This window comes from Mastigoproctus giganteus, chromosome 5, assembly GCF_048544385.1.
Source record: "Mastigoproctus giganteus isolate SK-2022 chromosome 5, ASM4854438v1, whole genome shotgun sequence".
NCBI lineage: Eukaryota > Metazoa > Arthropoda > Arachnida > Uropygi > Thelyphonidae > Mastigoproctus > Mastigoproctus giganteus.
The window spans coordinates 73,666,367-73,686,839 of record NC_143579.1 but is presented as its reverse complement, the minus strand read 5'-3'; the positions used below and the strand labels follow the sequence as shown (position 1 = coordinate 73,686,839).

At 34.5% G+C, this 20,473-nt stretch overlaps 1 protein-coding gene across 2 annotated transcripts in view; it reads left to right on the top strand.

Moving 5' to 3' along the window:
- The window catches only part of fwd (phosphatidylinositol 4-kinase beta fwd), a 241,061-nt gene that overhangs the window by 3,082 nt on the left and 217,506 nt on the right, over nucleotides 1-20,473 (top strand). Inside the window, exon 1 of one of the 2 annotated variants that reach the window (XM_090374067.1) lies at nucleotides 2,954-3,001. The exons of the other annotated variant lie outside the window; for it this stretch is intronic. The gene's annotated coding sequence lies outside the window, so the exon portion shown is untranslated. Of the gene's footprint in view, nucleotides 1-2,953; nucleotides 3,002-20,473 lie in introns of those variants that run through there. 2 annotated transcript variants of the gene reach the window in all.

Here is a 20,473-nt window from a genome sequence, read left to right as displayed (position 1 = left end):
AATAAGAGGATAGTCCACCTAACTATGTAATTTAATATTTTATTTATTTTTATAATATAATTACTATTAAAATCAATTAATGTTATAATATAAATTAAATTTATTTGTTTGTTAATTAAATTGATAATTTTATTTATTTTATAATAATTATTTAATTTCTAATAATTATTATTATTTAATTGTGTTCCTAGAAATATAGAATGATGTTATGTTTATTTCCCACATTATTTACTTTGAAGTATTTTGTCCAGATTTGAAGAATAAAATATGGTATCCCTAGTTAAAATACTAAACTGGCTGTTGGTTTCTGTGGTGTATGTTTTTCTTAATGTCCATCTTCGTTTTCAACTTCTGTGTGAGTTCAATTAGTAAACTGTTTCCTTATCTGTTAAAAACTGATAACCTGGTTCATTATGAAAACAACCTAAAGTGCAGTTAGTGCTTTGTGTCTAGTTTCATGCACTGTTGCTAAGTGGTTTAAACTGTTACAAAGTCTATTAAACTCTACAGGAAAGACCTCTGTTTATAGAAAGTAAAATCAGGGGAATGATATTGATGAAGTCATGCTAGGCTTAATGTCTAAGTTTGCAGATGGTATGAAGGTTGGCAGAGTAGTTAATAACAGTAATCAGGCTATGCTACTGCAACAAGCAGTGGCGGATTTAGCATTTGAGAGGCCCCACACGCAATTCAATTTTGAGGCCCCCCTCTAAATATTTTCGGTACCACTACAGTGTGCATTCTATGTGCACGTTTTTACTATAGCACGCGGTCTAGATTTGGCGTTGCGATTTTAATAATTTTGGTTGCGCAATTCTTTCATACATATTTTAACTAATGTTTAAATGAAAAAATGACACAACTACCATCCCTCCCAAATCTAACATTAATACATAAAATCTAGCATTAATGATAATATGTATTCTACTTCAGATTCACTTAGTTTGCATAGATATTTCATATAATATGTGGGGATATTCGCATAAGAGTTTACTAACTTCTCATAGTAAAGTATAGTTTTATTCAGTAACGGTAATAAAGATGAGTGTAAAAATTTAAAACGAAACAATTTTTTTTTTTTTTTTTTTTTTTTTGAGACCTGAGATTTGAGGCCCCCTTGATTTAAGAGGCCCCAGGCACGTGCCTTGTGCGCCTGTGCGGAAATCCGCCACTGGCAACAAGATCTATAAAAGTTGGGCAATTGAGGTTTAACATTGGCAAATGTAAGGTACTGAACATGGGTAGCAGTAATCCCCAATTAATATATATCAACTGTGTGGTACCATAGTTGGGATAGTGGCAAATGAAAAAAAAACCCGGGAGTAATTGTGCAGTCAGATGTGAAGTTATCTGAGCAGTGCAGTTAGACTGCCAGGACAGTTCATGGGGTTTTATCAATGATGTACAGGAATTTTTTCAGCAGGGATAAGGAGATGATAATGCCCTTTTATATAAGGGAAAGGTTAGGTTACATCTTGAGTACTGCATGGAGGGCTCACTTTAGAAAGGATGCTGGTTTGTTGGAATGTATAGAAGAGCAATGCGATTAGTGAGAGGAACAAAAGGGTGCTCTTAGTAGGAAAGGCTTCAGTTCTGCAAATTGCAGCATCTGGGGACAAGGCATTTTGAAGAGATCTGGTTGAGGTGTTTAAGGCTTTGAATGGGTTGAGGAAGCTCAGTGCTGATGGCATCCTTTCTCTTGAAGGGGCATAAATTCAAATGAAGAATGGATGCAGCATAGAGTTTTAGAAGTTTGCCTTTAGCCAGTGGGGTAGTTGATTGTTGGAACAAATTTCCATAGTGTTGTAGAAGTGGAGGTTTGAATAAATTATTCCCTAATAATAGACTATTAGAGGGGGATTGACAGGTGAAATGGAAAGTTTTTTTTTTTTTATGTTGTATGCACTTGCTTTCTTGCAGTTTTTCCGCTACTAATATTAATATATAATTAAAAGTAACAAAAAAAAACAACTCAGTTTTGATGTACCTTAAAAAACAAACAAAATACTATGCATTCTATGTGAATTATCCATGTCACTTTATAACACTAGCCATGCTAATGTGATGCATAATATTTCTGCCAAAAGAAGTTTATAAATTGACAAATTTATATTGAATGCAATTTATGTATAAATAATTTAAAGTTGTAATGGTGAATTTGTAACTTTTTTGTGGTGAAACTATTATTCATCCAATCAGTGATTGGCATTAAAATGAATCAACATGGAAAAAATTTACTCTTTGCTCATTCATAATGCTTTATGCAAGCAGAATTATGATTTCATTATATTCATGTAATAGTTGTTTTCTTTCACATTAAATATTTATTAAACGTATCAATTTTTTTTGGTGAAAATGGGAGAGGCATCCCTCCCATTTTAATATAAGATAATATAATATAAGAATAAAAGCCAAAAATATTCAATGGTATTTTCTTGGTTTCAATTAACAGGGATTGTGGACTGAATTACTTTTCTGCCCTGATGTTTTTGTTAATGGAAAAACTGTTTCGTAAAGAAGTGATCAGTTTATTCAATTATTAGCTTATTAATAATAAGCTAATTCTAATTATAAATAATAAGTAATTATTGATGATGAATAATAATACTAATTATTAATATGTAATAATAAGTAATTATTAATAATAAGCTAATAAATATTCCATTTATTACTATTATAGTTGAATAAAATATGTCTTAGTTCTTGGTTTCTTTTTCTTTTACATGAATGAACTCCTAGGGCTTTTTGCTAAAGGTTATGTTAATTTTTATAATTAATCTTAATTATTGTGATTTAAATATTTATTGGGAATACTCTAAAAGATATTTATATGAGTGGTTTGCTTCTGATTTAGTTTTATTTATATAGCAATATAACATTGTCATCTATGCCTCTAGGTTTTGGATTCATGACCTCTTACATAAGGGAGTACTGTATATGCTTGCCAGTTTCTTTACAGTTTACTGTGTAGCATCAGGGTTGCCGCAAGTGGGTAGGCAAGGTAAGCATCACTTATGGGCTGCAGTTCAAGACTATGCAAAAAATTTTTTTTACCCATACAAGTTCGACATCTGTCAAACTTATTAATAGCCAAATTTTCTATTTAGCGATTTTTTTTTTTTTTAATAATTATATTTAATAAATATTGACTAAAATACAATATATCATTATCAACTGATTTCTGGTAATTGGCCAGAAAATCTGACAATGAAACAATGCGACTATTTGATTCAAAATTATCCTACTCAAATTAAAAATAGAGAATATCCTTCCGATTAAAGTCAAAGAAAATATTCAGATGTTTATCATATGAAAATTCTGAAAAAACGGAGAAAAAGGTCAAAGGTTACTTTATTCTTTTTATCGCGAAATTCTGTAATTTTCTTTTGTTGCAGGATATTAGGCGATTGTAAAAACCAACTAAGTAATCAATTTGGATTCAGTAATTGAAGAAATTTATCTGCTATTTTAGGTAAGCATGAAACAAGTGCAGTACATATTAAAAAATCATGAAAAATGGTTCGATCTGGCACAGTCACTAAAGACAAACATTACAATCGACGCTAGAGAACAGCTATTATATGATATAGAAAAAAAAGGAATTGGTAATTGAAAGAATAATATATATGATACTATTTTTAGAAAGGCAGTGTATAGCGTTCGGGGGATCTTCAAAAGATTTATATGAAAATAGTAATAGTAAAAAAGTAAAGTGGAGCCATTATCAACCCACTGCAGGATGGAAGCCTCCTCAACAATTCATGCTGAGGGAAATGGACCATAATCTGCCACGCTGGTCCAGTGCGGGTTGGCAGATTGACCGTATTCAGCAGTCTGCTTGAACCCCAGTCTACTCAAAGATCGTGTGCTACTGCACTCCCACTCCTGCCCACTTGGCTACGGTGGCCAATGCTAACTTTTTTTAAAACTTACTGAAACAATTGCTAAATTTGATTCAGTTATGGCAGAACATATTCGCCGTATTCAGAAATCTGAATCGAAAAATATCAGCATGATTTGCGTTATCAAATACAAAATGAAATTATTGAAATAATTTCACCAAATATATATATAATATAGATAAAATACCGGAAATGACTAGATATTTTGCTATGATTTTTGATACAACGTCTGATGTAAGTCATATTCAACATATGACTGTGATACTTAGCTTTGTATTTAGAGACATAAGCACTATTAAATTTTAAATAAGCAAACATTTTCTTGGATTTTGTCCTGCGCATGATTCTACCAGACAGGAATTGTTTGAATATATATCAAATATGCTTATTGAGTAAATCTAAGTATTCATAATTTACGTGGCCAGGGCTTGGATGTGCGCAGAAAACGCAAAGGTTTACAAAAAAAAAATTAATTGAAGTTAATCCTAGAGCATTTTTCCTTCCATGTGCCGCTCACACCCTAAATCTTGTTATAAACAACGCCACCAAGACTTCCTTTGAAATACAGTAGTTGATTTTTTTTCTGAATTGTTCAGGAATTGTTTTTTTTTTTCTCATTATCATACTATCGTTGGAAAGTACTTCAAAAATATACAACTAATTTAACACTTAAACCTTTGTCTGACACCCGATGGGAAAGATTACTATAGAGGCCAAAACCGCTGAGAAACCAAATAGAAGAAATTTACAATGCTTTACTTGAAATCACTGAAGACGAAAATAGATATGGATACAAGGAATCATGCTAAATCAATAGCCTTAAAAATAACATCTTATGTTTCTTTATTCAATTATAATTTGGCATGATATTTTAAATAAAATTAATCCGGTAAGTAAAATGCTCCAAAAAGGAATTTTGATATACACGAAGCTTTTGAATGTCTACAAAATATTACAGAATATTTTAAAGAAAATAGAACAGAGGAAGCATTCCAAAAAATTCTCGATTTGGCTAATAATATGGCTACTATCATTGGCATCAGTGCCAAACAAAATTTCAACATTAATTTTTTCTTTCAAATTATGGACAAAACAATTTTCTTGTTAACTGTGAAAGGTATACAAATATGAAAGAACATGTAGAAATATTTACATATTGAATTAAGTGACATTGATTGTACTGAGTCTGATATGGATGGTTTAGCATTATTTGAATAATTAGATTTATATTAAAGACTATTACTCCATTTGAAGTATTAACAATATATTTTTAAAAACGAGTTTACAGATACTTTTCCAAATATAGCAGTTGCATTAAGAATTTTTCCAACTTTACCAGTTTCAGTTTCCTCAGGTGAACGGAGATTTTAAAAATTAAAATTAACCAAAAATTATTTACGATCGACAATGTGTCAACAACAAATCTCTAATTTCGCAATAATTTCAATATAAAATGATCTTTTGAAACAAATGAACATAAATGAAATAATTGAAAAATTCACATTTCTTAAAGCAAGAAAACAACGTTATAATTTTCTTTTTATTTTATTATTGTGATAGAGTACGATTACTGTGATTTAGAATTTAAAGTTTATTTACAGAATTTCGGAATGATTTTGTCATTTTGGTTGGTTGTTCATTATATTATATGTGAGACATGTAATTTATTTCTTTTTAAATAAATAAATGAATAATTATTTATGCCTTATTTTATTTTTTAATGTAAAGATTTCGGGGCGGCAAATTTGATTTCACTTACTGGCGGCACATAGGGCTGCAGTGGGCCTGTGCAGCATAATAAAATATTATTGTGAACTTAAAGGAAAGAACACAAATAGTTTAATTAAAAAACAGACTTTCTTAATACAGACTTTATTAAAATATATATCACTATATGAGATGTGAAAGTTAAAATGAGTTAATGTACGCAGTGCATTACATTTCAGGCACATTTGATTTTTTTCTTAAATTAAATGAATTTTTTTTCTTTTTCTGTGATTAATAGGAGTGAAAAGTAAATATAGTTATCTCCTTATCAATGAATTACTACGATTATAAGCATGCAGAACACTTAATAAAACTCTAGTTTTGTTTTCTGAACTTAACCTTTCAGTGTTTCTTTTCTTTTTTTTTTTTTTTTTTTCTTTTTAATGAAAACCCCAAACATGAGGTATTTTAGTACTGTGCATGGGTTGAAGGTTGAGAAGATGAAAGGAGATATTTGTTGACATTAGACTTGAACTTCTGTAGATTGTAATTTTCAGGAAATGCATATGAAGGAAGGTTGTTCCATAAAACAGAAGTTGAATGAATAAACGAGGAAGAAGGGTTGGTTCTGTGAGTTTGAAGTTGAACAGTAAAAGAATGTTTACTGATTGTGGCACGTGTTTGGACTGCTTTGGAAGAGAGAGAGAGAGAGAGAGAGAGAGAGAGAGAGAGAGCAGGAATTATAGAAAGCAATTCAGAAGAACAGTACCCATGGAAGTATCAATAGAAAAGGCATGCAACAGAAACAGAATGTGTATGAGAAAGGGAGTGGAGAGACTCTTAGAGATGAGTCATTAATTAACCTAACTTTTGAAAGGAATCTAGAAGCCTGAGAGCGATTTTGGGGGCACTGCCCCAGATGTGGGAACAATATTCCATAGTAGGGTTTAAACATGGTGGTTTAATTACAGCTGTATAATTTTTATTGCTCTTCTCTCTCTCTCTCTCTCTCTCTCTCTCTCTCTCGTTTATTCTTCACAAGCAATACCACTAGGCACCTCCGCGGTGATCTGATTGAGGGTTGAATGGGTTGAGCATGCTGAATTCTGATGGGATCCTTCCACTTGTTCAGATTACGAACCTAAAGGAGCATAAATTCAAATTAAGAAAAGACATGTAGAATAGATGTGCGGAAATTTGCCTTTAGCTAGTGGGTGGTTAATTGCTGGAACAAACTTCCATTTGTCGTCGTGGAAGTTGATAAGTTAAATAAATTTAATGAGGAACTGGACAGGCATTTGGAGGGAATGGTGTGATTTTTTTTTTTTGGATGATGCTGCATAAGCTCATACACTTGCTTTCTTGCATCACATGCCACTACTACTACCATGAACATGGTAGTAGTAGTGGCATGTGATGCATTAAAACTACATTTAATTTATGAATTTGGTTTTTCTGTATTTGTATAGAAATAAGAAATAATTTCCAGATTTCTAATTGTCCAATTTTAAAGAAATTTGGAATGGCTCAACAAATATTTTAAAAGGCCTAAATATAAAAAAAAATTAATGAAAATTTATCCACTAGGAGTCTCACTATTACATGTGGATGGATATGGCGAAGACAGCAGGTGCATAGGCATATACAGAGGACCCCCCCCCCTCTTTATGATATTAATCCTTTCCAGAGACACCATTGTATCATGAAAATATCGTAATGCGAACCCAATAACACATTGTTGTTTGGTGACTCGGTCCCAGACCTCGGAATTGAAATTTTTACTATATAACTTTAACTTTTTTACTATTTATCTCTCTAAAAGGTGATTTTTATAATGAATATTGTACATATTGATTAAAAAATTGATTAAAACTAATATATTGATTAAAGCACAACACAAAAAAGGATGCAAAAAAAAACAAAAAAAAAAAACAGCCAACACGTTTACAAAGGCTGCTATTGGCTGAGAGGAAAGACCACGTAGTCTGGTTGGAGAAAATTGTAAGCAAAGCCCATCATAAAGTGCAATAAATGGGCACCTCTTAACAAGCTCACTGGTTAGTAGACTCAGCTGCTTTATAGAATCAAATTTCAGAAAACCAATTCAAATCATTAAAATGCACTACACTTTCATTGTTATCATATTTAAATTTTTATGTTCGGTTATAAGAATCAATTTTGAACAGCTGATATTTCTGGAGGTCATGACCATAAAACAATTTGCATATTCTGGTTTATTGGGCTTTTCTGTGTTAGTGTAATCTATTATAAACAGATAGTAAACTTGATCTTATTGCATTTGCGATAGTACTGATAGCTGGAATTCTGTGGGTTTTTACATTATTATGGTGAAATGTGTTTCCCCTTCCATGGAACCTTCAGTCATATAAAAAACAAATAAATTTTCAGAATTTTTTCTTCATTCCTATTTTTTGATTTTTATAAACATGTTACCCTGTATCTCACTTGCGTGTATTGTGTTAGTTGAAATTTTATGCCTGCTGTGTTCATCGTTATTGATAGCTTATCTTTTTTACCATTTTAAATTTTACAACAAAAAAAAAAAAAAAAGTCATTGAACAGAAATATCAATTAGTTAGCATGTACATAATACAATAGTAATTAAGTTCTGAACGTAAACAAATTTATTTTTATTTTGCTAACCTATGGAAAATATTCTTCCATACGTATCATTTAATTTTGTTAATTGGCAAGGTAATAAAGCGTAAATTTGTACTTTATATCTTTACTTTAATAGCCGGTGGATAATATTCCTCCTATTTTTGTTACTCAGAATTGCTGTTTAATAGAATTAAAATTCAATTTGCAAACGTCATCACATTGACCAGTGCTTACTACATCGTATAATGAATGGAAAGGCCCTCATAAAGTGATTTGATTGTACAGTGAACCATTCGTAAAGCGGAGGTTCACTGTGTGTATATTTATTTATATATATATGTGTGTATGTGTGTGTGTGTGTGTGTGTGTGTGTGTATATATATATATATATATATATATATATATATATATATATCTGATAATACAAAATAAAACAAAAAGCATAAGCCAGTAGTATGGCAAAAAACGTAGAGCGAAAAATTAACATAAAAATAACGTAAAATAAACAAACAGGGAGGGAAGTAAAGGTAAGACATAAACAGTAGCCGATAGTCCCCTGTATAATTTAGCACTTTAATTCTAATTAATAAAACCAATATAAAATTTAAAATAATGCCAATAATAATATGATTTAGTGGTACCCCCTTAGAAGGTACCAGTTCCGAAAAACATGAAATATCACCAAAAAGGGGTTAAGAACTACTAAAAGAAAAACAAAATAATAGACTGACCATTATGCCCCATATCGACAGAGGACCTTAAGGCCAATAATGGTCATGGAATCACTGCATTTCAATCGCTATACAAATCGTTGCAAAGGAGAAAAGATCGAAGAACCAAACCACCCATTCCTCCTCCGATTGATCCACCAATGCAGAGGATTTGCACGGTGGTGGTCCTTATGCAGCGAAAATTAATTTATAGAACAGACAGCACTCCAGATCAGAGCCACACCACTGACATAATGTAAGCTTAGCCAGCTTATATAAAAGAAAAGAAAGAAATAGATGGTGGCATAGGCGCTGCTTATTTAGCATATCAACCCACTACTACCACTGATTTACCATTGATCGTACCCTTGACTCATTGATTTTATAATGTTTTGCCACTGAGGAGACACTTTTACCATTAGAAATTTTGTCTAATAACTCAATTTTATTCGCTAATGTCATCACTTTCTTTCATATTTTCACATTTCTCTTGTTATTCGTAGCCATATTTTTGTACGGGTTAGAAAGAACTTGTCCACAATAAAGTCACTTTCTTCCATTAACACACTTGAAAAAGTCTGTTTTACACTGCAAAACAGTAGATTTATCACTTTTGTAAGCATATCAATTTATAAATTTATTCAGTTTTTAAGCATATAAATTAAAAGCAAACGATGAAACCTTCCACGACAAGCTCATAACACACACTGAACGAGAAATTAGCGAGAAACATCCACGCTCGCGATTTTGTCACCCCCCCACCCACCCACTGACCGATGTTTTGACCGAGAAAGATAATTTTAGCCACACCCATGTTTTTTTATGGCGGAAAATATTCACGGCGCTTTAAAATTCACATTTTTTTAGGTTTCATTTTATATTAAATCAGCCACCGCGAATACAGATACCGCGAATAGCGGGGGTATACTGTATATGATTATAGCATGAATTTTCAAGGCATAAAATAGAGGTTGACTTTGAAAACAGGCAAAGGAGTTTGTTTTGTGGTGGTAGTAGTTACCATTAACGTTTCCACTTACAGAGTGTATTCCGCCCACTCCTTGCTTGAATTCCCAAATCATCTGGTTCTAGGGAAATTTAAGTGTTGATTTAATGTAGTCAGGAGATAATCTTCACCAGTTCTACATTGAATGTAGTGGTTCCCATCTGATCTATGGAGGTTAAATTGGAGATTACATGTTTTCATTGCTGGGTTGTCCAGTTAGTTTGTTCTTTTGTCCAGGAAGGTGTTTTTTCTTATGGATTTCATCATAGATTTGGTTATTAAGGGCTTTTTATAGGGTGAGATAAGATGCCGATTTAGTTTGCCGGCATATAGAGGGAATAAAAGAGGTCATTCAAACAAATGATTTGGTCCCTGAACAAACTGGGAAAGTGAATAGACGTTTAGAGAATTCCATATGATGTTGTAGAAAGCTCTGTGCTAAAGAAACAAAAGATTCTGCTCAACCATCAGTGGACAAATTTTTCACCCCCAAGAAAGATGGGGCCTGAGAAGACACAGAAGCTGCACAAATGAGTCCTCAAGGACAGACAGACAATAGGTGTAGGTGAAGATAACAGATGTTTTAAGCTTTATGCTAAAGCATTTTTTTTTTTTTTTTTTTTTTTATGTGAACCCCAAACACGAGAGGCATTAGAACCTATAGTACTTAGTACCATTGTTCCCACATCTGGGGACACCACCCCAGATGTGGGAACAATATTCCATGGCAGGGCGGATTTGCGATTTATACAGAGTGAGCAGTTGTTTGGAAGAAAAGTAATGCCGAGAGCGAAATAGAAAACCAAGTTTTTTAGATGCAGAGGAAGCAATATTTGTAATGTGCTTGTGCCAAGAGAGATTAGAAGTCAGGGTAATCCCCAAAAGAGATATATTATTTTGCCTAGAAATCGGAGTGTCCCAAGAGATAAGCATAGGAGCAGAAGAATCCTTTTTGCAAGATATAAGACAAGACTGAGGTTTAGAAGGGTTGAAATCAACTAAGTTGTCTTTGCCCCACTGGAGAATTACCTGAAGATCGGCATTTAAGGAATTGGTAGCAGATTTTCGAGAAGTTGAAGCTGATTGAGCAGGACAAGGTTTCTCAAAATGAAAAGTTGAATGCAATGTGCTATCATCGGCAAAACTATGGATAGGATTTCCAGTCAATGGAAGAAGGTCATTGATATACAAGAGGAAAAGAGTGGGAGAAAGAACTGAACCTTGGGGAACACCGGCATCTACTATCACCCTTAGTGAGCGATCAGAGAGAAAACTGGATAACCAATTACTAAAAACAGTTGGCAAACCATAAGATGGAATCTTGTTTAGAAGACCTTTATGCCAAACACGATCGAAAGCCTTTGAGATGTCAAGAGCAACTACTTGTGTTTCACCGAACCTTTCCATTGAATTAGTCCATAAATGGGTAACATAAGCCAGAATATCACCAGTGGATCGACACTGACGGAATCCATACTGGCGATCGTTGATCAGACGGAAGATTTCTAGGTAGTTTGAGAGTTGGCGGTTAATTGATTTCTCCATTACTGTAGAAAGAGTAGAAGTAATTGCAATGGGACGATAAGTGGATGGGAGGGATTTGTCACCCTTTTTAGGAACTGGCTGGATATGAGCAAATTTCCAAGCAGAAGGAAATAAGAAAGTGAAAAAGGTGGCAAAGAATAGGAGTAAGTTCAGGAGCACAGGTTTTGAGAACAAGTGGAGAAATACCATCAGGACCTGGAGCTTTCTTAGCATCAAGATATCGTCAAAATCCTTCTGATATCCTTTTGACAGAAGACCACAGTAGGCATTGAATGGAGCGTGTTGGGAATGGTGGGAGGTGTTTTACCAAGATCATTAATACATGAGCTGGAAGAAAAATGGGATGCTAGCAGGTCAGCTTTATCCTTGGCTGAAGTGACAACAGAACCATCTGGTTTAGACAAAGGTGGGAGCAGAGATGGGCAAAAGTTGCGGCCAGTAGCTTTGGCAAGAGACCAGAATGCTCGGCTACCATTAGGGCAAGAAACAAGTTTTCTACTCTTAGCCTGTTCAAACTCTAGTTTGGACTGATTAATAACTGCTTTACAATTGTTGCGAGCTTTGGTGTAGGCAGAAAATGAATCTAAACAATTAGAAACAAGCCAATTACGATATGCAACATTCTTCTCTTGGACAGCCTTAGCACATTTATTGGAAAACCAAGGTTTAGATAAAGGACGAGATTTTAAAGTGGAGTGTGGGATAAAGGATTCCATTCCTGAAATAATAATTTCACAAACGCGATCTGAGCAAATTTTTCAGGAGTTTTGAAACAGTAATCCGACCAAGGAAAAGAAGAAAAGAAGGCTCGCAGGTAATCCCATTTTGCATTCTTGTAATGCCAAACAACATGAGGTTGGGAATAGTCATGAGATAAAGGTTCCATTGGAGAAGAGACAATCACCAAGTTGTGATCTGAAGTGCCTAAAGGACCTTTCACTTTGACCGTGTACTTAGAAGGGTTGTTTGTGAGAAAAAGATCAAGCGTAGTGGCTGTATGATTAGAATTGTCCGGTATTCTTGTAGGTAAATGAACAATCTGTGCTAGGTCATTAGTAATTGCAAAAGCCTCATCATATCGACCTGCTTGGCCGGTGTGACTAGAAAACGGAAGCCAGCTGGAGTTGTGAACATTAAAATCACCAAGGAAAATTACCTCACTGTTAGGAAAGTTAGACTGGAGAAAGTCAAGTTGCGAAGAGAGGAAGTCAAAGAGCTCCAAGTGATTAGTGGAGTTGGGAGAATGGTAGAGAAAACAGATGAATTTGACACAATGAGGGAGAGAGATTTTAAGCCAGAGAAGATCAAAGAGAGGAGATTCCAAATTGCCAAGTCTCTGACAGGGAATATCAGAACGGACATATGCACAAGTACCACCTTTGAGGCGAAAGGAATCATACAGCAAATAATTTGGGCATCTGAGATGAGCAGTAGTTGAATCAACCGATAACTGAGATTCTGTCAGAAAAAGTACATCGGGTTTGGCAGACTGCAAGTGGAAATGAACATCGTTGAGATTAGAATTGAGACCACGTATATTTGTGAAATGAATTAGGAAGTCATTGGGAGGTTTAGATCTTTTCGCAAATAAGCTTGCTCTATTAGTTTGACAATTCATGGTGTATTCATTAGTAAGAAAAAGTGTGTGGGACATTCTGTATGAAGTAATGAAATTTTTGGATATGGCGTACACATGGTAAGAATATACCCAGATCCTTGACATAACGTGGCCTCGACAATGCTTCCCGTATACACACTACCCGGACTCCCTCCAGTCACTATCTGGCAGAGTAGAGGTAGCAAGATTATACACTAGGTGATCCGGAAGCCTCCTAGAGAGTTACCAATAGGTTCGGTCCGGTGTACTAACTAGCGGCCGGCATGCGAACACCGTTTTAGACCTGTACCCTCGAAATGTAAGGAATATTGGATCTTGCCACGACGTTCATCATAACCTCAAAAGTCATCAATCATACTGCATGATGAAGAGATAGGGAAGGGTTGACCGGAACTTGGTGCTAGAGACGAAACATGGGTTCCACCACTTCAAGCCTCCAGTAAGCAAAGTGATGGTATTTCACCGGTTGATGAGAGTCATCTACCACCTAGTAATCTAAAAAACTGTAGTTTTATGATATATTCTCATAAATGTTTGCATCTTATTTGCTCAGGTCCATCTTGGTACGGTGAAGTATGAAAGATAAAAAGAGGTTTAAACTAGCCACCCGAAAGGAAAAGATTGATGTCATAAAATCAGATCATCGAACCATCAAATTTTTGACAGAAGGGGGAGAGAGAATGGACCAAAAGTTATACATGAACACTTGAAAGTTGTATATGGTGATGCTTTCTTTCCCAATACCAGATAAAATTTTGGCATAAACATTTTAAATGGGATTGAGAATTTGTAGATGATCCCCCTGCTTGAGACAACAGAAGTGACAACTCCAATAATTTGGCAAAAAATTGAAGACCTGGTGTAGGACAGTTATATTAAAATGTCTATGATTGCAAGAGAATGTAATACAGTCAAAGCTCTTTATAGTGATTCCCTCTTAACATTCGTGGTAGGTTCCAGCTGATTTCAAATAAATACTATTTTACATTAATTATAATGATTATAATATTTATTTATATTTTATATAGATAAACAAATTCACTATTATGATCCAAAATTTTTCCGCTGTTTTTTTTACTTTTTTATTACAATATTCGCATTTCAAAACAAAAGACTAATGATGAGCTTGCAGTCTGACTGAGAAATCACTCATTAGTGATGTCCCACACATTCATTGTGAATTTCTCACATTAGTTGGCATAATCAAATTAACTTGGGCTAGAAGTTCATTTCATTATGTAGTATGTATGTTGTGTATAGATTGTATGTTTATCGATATTGTCTCCTACGAAGCAGGGAGCTTTGTGGATTGAGACAAAATTAAGATTTTACAGGTGTAGATTCTAAGACTGACATCGCTAAACCATTTAGTGATTCCTAAGAGTACAGTGTTCACCATTCTGAAAGGTAAAACAAAAAAAAGATCTAATGCTTAGAGAGGTCTGCTGCACAATCTAAGATCAGAGCATGAAAGGCAAAGTATCCTAATTTAAGACCCATGGGCTATCTTTCAAAACAGTGTGGTGAAAGTGTAGCTGTCAACACTGAAACTATGAAGGAATAGAAGGAGAACCATGTAAAAAAAAATGGGTTTTGTTGACATATATGATCAGAATGACATCTTCAGTGTCGATGAATTTTTTTTTTTTTTTTTTTTTCTTAAGATGTTACCATGTAATGTAAGTGCTTACATTGAAAATAGGCAAAGCAACAGATTACCATTTTCCTAGTGGCAAACATGTCTGATACAGAGATTCTTCCTTTTAATCATTGGGAAAGTCCAGAAGCTCCAGTGCTTTAAAAGATTTGATGAAATTGCCTACTATGTATCAGCAAACCAAAAGGCTTGGATGCCCTTAAGAATCTATGAAGAATGGATCAGAGACTTAGATTGCACGATGAGCAGGGAAAATAGAAAAATTTTGCTGTTTGTGGACCACCATCCCTCATTGCAAAGTGACTGGCCTATGTGTGATCACTGGTGCATATAAGCCATCATTTGGCAGTGTGGTCGTTGGCAGCTGGCAACCTGCCTGCTGATGACATCAGTTCTGTACTCACTTGATCAAGTTGTAATGCAGTGCTTTAAAAAAACTATTGAAGGATGCTAAACAATATTGTGCTGTCTCAAAATCAAAACATAATGTGAAATCAACATGCTGTAAGCAGTGTATTTTTGTGTTTCAGCATTTGATGGGGTTGACAGAAAAATGGATTGTCAACTGCTTTTTAAACATGCTGAATTTGTCACCTTGAATGATGCAATGAATAAAGCTTCCTTCCTCTCATGGAGAACAATCTGATAATAGTTAAGAAATGTTTGAAGATGTGAATCATTGCTTAAACTTGAAGGAAACATGTTTGAAGGCTACACAAGTGGATGTGGACAGTGTATGTTTCAGGATATGCACGAAACGAGTGAAGAGGAACTTGTAATGGAATCTGAAATTTGTGGTGAAGAAGAGGAAACTACTGTGGCTGAGCAAGAAGTTTTGTTGAAGGATGCTCAAGGATTGGAACTTTTACAGGTTTTTCTTCAAGTGCAGCCTAACTGTGAAAGTGAATTAACTGCTGTCACCAGGCTTCATAATTCTCTTTTAAAACCTGTTCTGCCACTGAAATAGCACATTTTTGCAAATTATTTTAAAGTCTAAAACTAATTTCCCAGTCCACGGTTAGCCCTTAAGATATGTATCTAACTACATACACATAGGTACTGTACTTATATACCACCTGTATATAGTCATTACAGTACATACATAATTTAAAAATTAGTCAGGCTACACTGTACACTCTCCTTTTTCTTCTTTAATACTGTTCTATGTATTCTGAATTAGATTATACTGCAGTAGAACCTCATTAATACAAAAAAAACTAAATTTATACAAAATTTTCCTTTGTACAAAGCACATACATTGTTCCCCTGCAAAAGGATAGTTTTTATATAAACTTATTTGTTTATTACAAAATTCAGTTAATATATATTACAAGTCTGTTTTTATCCCATGAGAAATAAACAATTAATTTGTATGGTTAACACAAAGCTCACTACAATTGTTCTATTATTGCCCTATGATCAGCATGCATGCATGTGATCACCTAGATCTGTGTTTCCCAGAAGATAGCACAGACTTGTTAATTAACTACTATGTGACCAAAGCCATTTTATTGCAGCTACAAAGTAATTACATTCTAAAAAACATCAATTGCAGGTCAGTTGCAATTGTTACACTTGGGTTCAAAGAGTCTTTTGTTACAATCTGTTTTTTGTGCCATTTTTAAAAGAATCTGAGCTATCTTTTTTGGAGCTTGTGTTAAATTAATTCAATGTTTATATTAATATAACCTCATCTAGCAACAAAGTGTAAATGGAGAGAATTAGGCAATATGAAAATTATATGAAAGGTTGCTAGGATGAAAATAGACATTGCAAAATAATACAACATTACTTTTACCTACTCTTTCTACGATACTGAAAAATTGGGAAAAAACTTTGAAGTGCGTGGCACTGGAGTGATGGTAAGAAACAGCAAATGAATTAATGGTGCAAAACATGAGGAGCTCGGACAAAACTTTTTTTGGTACCAACAAATGGATGCATCTGATTTGCCGGTATCGGGTCCAATTTTTCAAGGAAATGCTGATTATTTCAACAACATGGAACTCCAAATGCAGCAATGGCTGCCTTCAAAGATTTTAGGACAGGAATAACTTAGTTTTGTGAAATGTTTGTGGTGAGTCTGGATCAGTGGACAAAGGCCACAGACTAGTTGTGTTCTGTATGGTTCTGTATGTATTTTCATTCTTTAAAAATGAGGCAAAGATTATTTTTAATCTTAGTGAGAAGGCAAATTATTTTATAATTTGTTGCCAAACAATATGCTGTTCAAGGAGCTTCTTGTAATAGTAGAAAACTAAGTAAACAGAGAATCATATTCTGTTATGCTGTAGTACAGTGACAACTTCTGGTTGGTAAATTTTTTAAACTAAGATGTTTTAAAGGAGTTGATCAACTTCTTTGTGAATTTGAGGCCAATCCAAGTGCTTGGCTGATGGTCAAAATTTTTCAGCCTTTGGTATTGAGAGTGAACAGAAGAATGGCTTCAGAAAAAAAAGAACATTTTGATAGTTCTAGTTGTTGCACTGCACATTCTGCTGGGGCATTTAAGGTGGCAAATATATGTCTATTGGTTTTACCTCCCAGTACCACCAGTTTTATGCAACCACGATCAAGGCATTATTTATAACTCTAAAAGAGTATATAGGACCCACTTCATAAAATACATGATATGCAAAATGGAAGGAACAATTTGCAACCAAAGTGAAATGTCTTGGATGCTAACCAAAATATTGTTTGGGACAGTATCATATCAAGTTTTATAATCAACTGTTTCATAAAGGGTGGCTTTGGAGAGAATATCATCAAAAAACATGGTCCAGAAAACAAAAGTGATAGCAGTTTTGAAGAATGGAGGACTTTGAAGCAGCATATGGATTTTGTTGGTGAATTTGAAGAGTTTAATTTTGATGATGAAGTTGCTAAGAGCATTGACAACACCAGAAGAACTGCTGGGTACCAAGCAAAATGTTTTTTTTTTTTTTTACCTTCTTTAAAAAAAAAAAAAAAAAAAAATCCCAAAATGCATTAAACATAATAGAGAATGTATTGGCCTGCAGTGACATTGATAAAGAAACAACTATTGCATTTGATGTCTTCACTATAAGACAAAAGAATGCATATAAGACAAAAACTGTGCAGAAAAAATTATATTTCATTTAGATTAAAGAGTTAATTGGTTTGTATGTTTCCTTTAATATTAAGACTGTAATTCTTTTATTATTTTGTGATACTAATCATATATTTAGACAAGGCTTTTGGTGTTATTTTTATTTTATTTTATTGTTAGATATATGCACAAAAATTGCTGAAGTTTGACAATTTTAGCAGACATTTTTATTATAAACCTTGTTATTACAAAGCATGAAACTTTAGGTCCCTCAAACTTTGATTTAATGAGATTCTACTATTTATTGTATTAGTAAAATTACATTAAATATTCAAACTTTTCTTTGTTCTTTTACTGAAGAACCTCTTTAGAAACAATGCAGGGCTCAAATTTGTGAGGAAAATTTATACTTGCATTATGTAGTAGTAGTAGTAGTGGCATGTGATGCAAGAAAGCAAGTGTATGAGCTTATGCAGCATAAGTGTTTAAACCCTCTAAATGTTTGTCCAGTTTCTCCTTAAATTTATTTAACCTATCAACTTCCACGACAGATGGAAGTTTGTTCCAGCAATTAACCACCCACTGGCTAAAGACAAATTTTCGCACATCTATTCTACATCTGTCTTTCCTAAATTTGAATTTATGCCCCCTTAGGTTCATAATCTGAACAAGTGGAAGAATTTCATCAGAATTCAGCGTGCTCAACCCATTCAAGGCCTTATACACCTCAGTCAGATCACCTCGCAGGTGCCTAGTCTCCAGCCGCTGCAATTTGCAGAACTTAAGCTTCTCTTGGTAAGAGGATCCCTTCATTCCCCTCACCAACCTTGTCCTTCTCTGTACACGCTCAAGCAAATCGACATCCTTCCTAAAATGAGGCCTCCAGACCTGTATGCAGTACTCAAGGCGTGGCCTGACCATTGCCTTATACAGAGGGACAATCACCTCCTTTTCCCTGCTAGCAAAATTCCTATATATCATTGACAAAACCCCATGGTTTTGTCATGCAGACAGGCTGCCCTGGCAGCCTGTCTGCATTGCTCAGAAAACTTCATATCTGACTGCACAATTACTCCCAGGTCTTTTTCATTTTCTACCATCTTAAGTGTAGTACCACACAGTTGGTACTTTTCTCTCGTGTTACTTCTACCCATATGCAGTACTTTGCATTTGTCAATGTTAAACTTCAGTTGCCACTTCTCAGCCCATCTGCCCAAATTTTCTATATCCTGTTGCAGTAGCACACTGTCATTAACAACCCTGCCAACCTTTGTATCATCTGCAAACTTTGACACTAAGCCTGATATACCTTCATCAATATCATTGATAAATATACGAAACAACAGTGGGCCTAACTCCGAAACCCCGTGGGATTCCACTAATAACATTAGTCCACCAAGAGCAGCACCCATTGATTACCACCCTCTGTCTTCTCCCACTCAGCCATCCTTTTATCCATTGTAGCAACTTACCCTTAATACCATTCTGCTCCAATTTGTACAATAATCTTCCATGTGCAACAGTGTCAAAATGTAGATCTACAAGAACTTCTTTCAAGAATTGAAACTGTTGATGAAACAGGAATCTGTCAGTGGGATGGATTCCTGTTTCATCAGTGAAAATGTGGCGAAAAAGACCATGCAAACCTATAATACTAGAAGAATGGAGGGTGGGCAGTCATATCCTTCTGTTTATAGGGAGCTACATATTATCCTCTTCTGCCATAACAACAGTCATGAAAAATGCTGATAAAATTAAAGACAGTGGAAACTGTAAGAATGGAAACTGCTACAACCCTTAGATACTCATGGTCCTGTGATCGGAAAAATGGAAGTTACTCTCATTGTGGGTTGACGTGTTAAATGAAAGAAACATTCCTCTCACACAGTGTTATTTGTGATAAAGTAAAGAGTTTGTTTAATGCATAAAAGAAAAGGAAGGTGACAATGAAACTTTCATATTGAGCAAAGACTGTTTCGCTAATTTTAAGCAGCGAATTCAAATTTACAAATATAAAATTAACAGGTGAGACTGCCAGTGCTGATGAAGAAGCATTAGGGACATATCCTGAGCACTTCAAGCTACTCATTGAGGAAGGGTGAAATCCACCGATCTTGTTTTCAACATGGATAAGACCAACCTTTATTGGAAGAAAATGGCTTCAGGAACTGTAAAATGGAAGCCATTGCTCGTTCATCACTCTGAAACACCGAGGGTGATGAAGGGGCTCATTAAAGCAAATTTACCAATCATTTGGACTTCAAACAGAAGGACTTGGGTGAAATGATATGTCTTCACAAACTGGTATACAGATATTTTTGTCCAATGGTACATTGCTTCCGTAATGAAAATAATTATCCAAGGAGGGCAGGTACTGCTGTTTTTGGACAATGCCTGACATCCATTAAACATTGGCGAGATATGGACAGATATGAAGTTTCAGTATCTGCTGCAAAATACCACCTCCCTTTTACAACCAGTGGACCAGGAAGTCCTATCAAATTTTAAAGCCTACTATCTTCAGCAGACATTTAGGGAGATATTACAGGAAATGGACACCTGCAACACATCTGACAAAGAATATCGGAGGTACTATAATATCCTGAAAGGTATCAACAACATTGATGCTGCTTGGA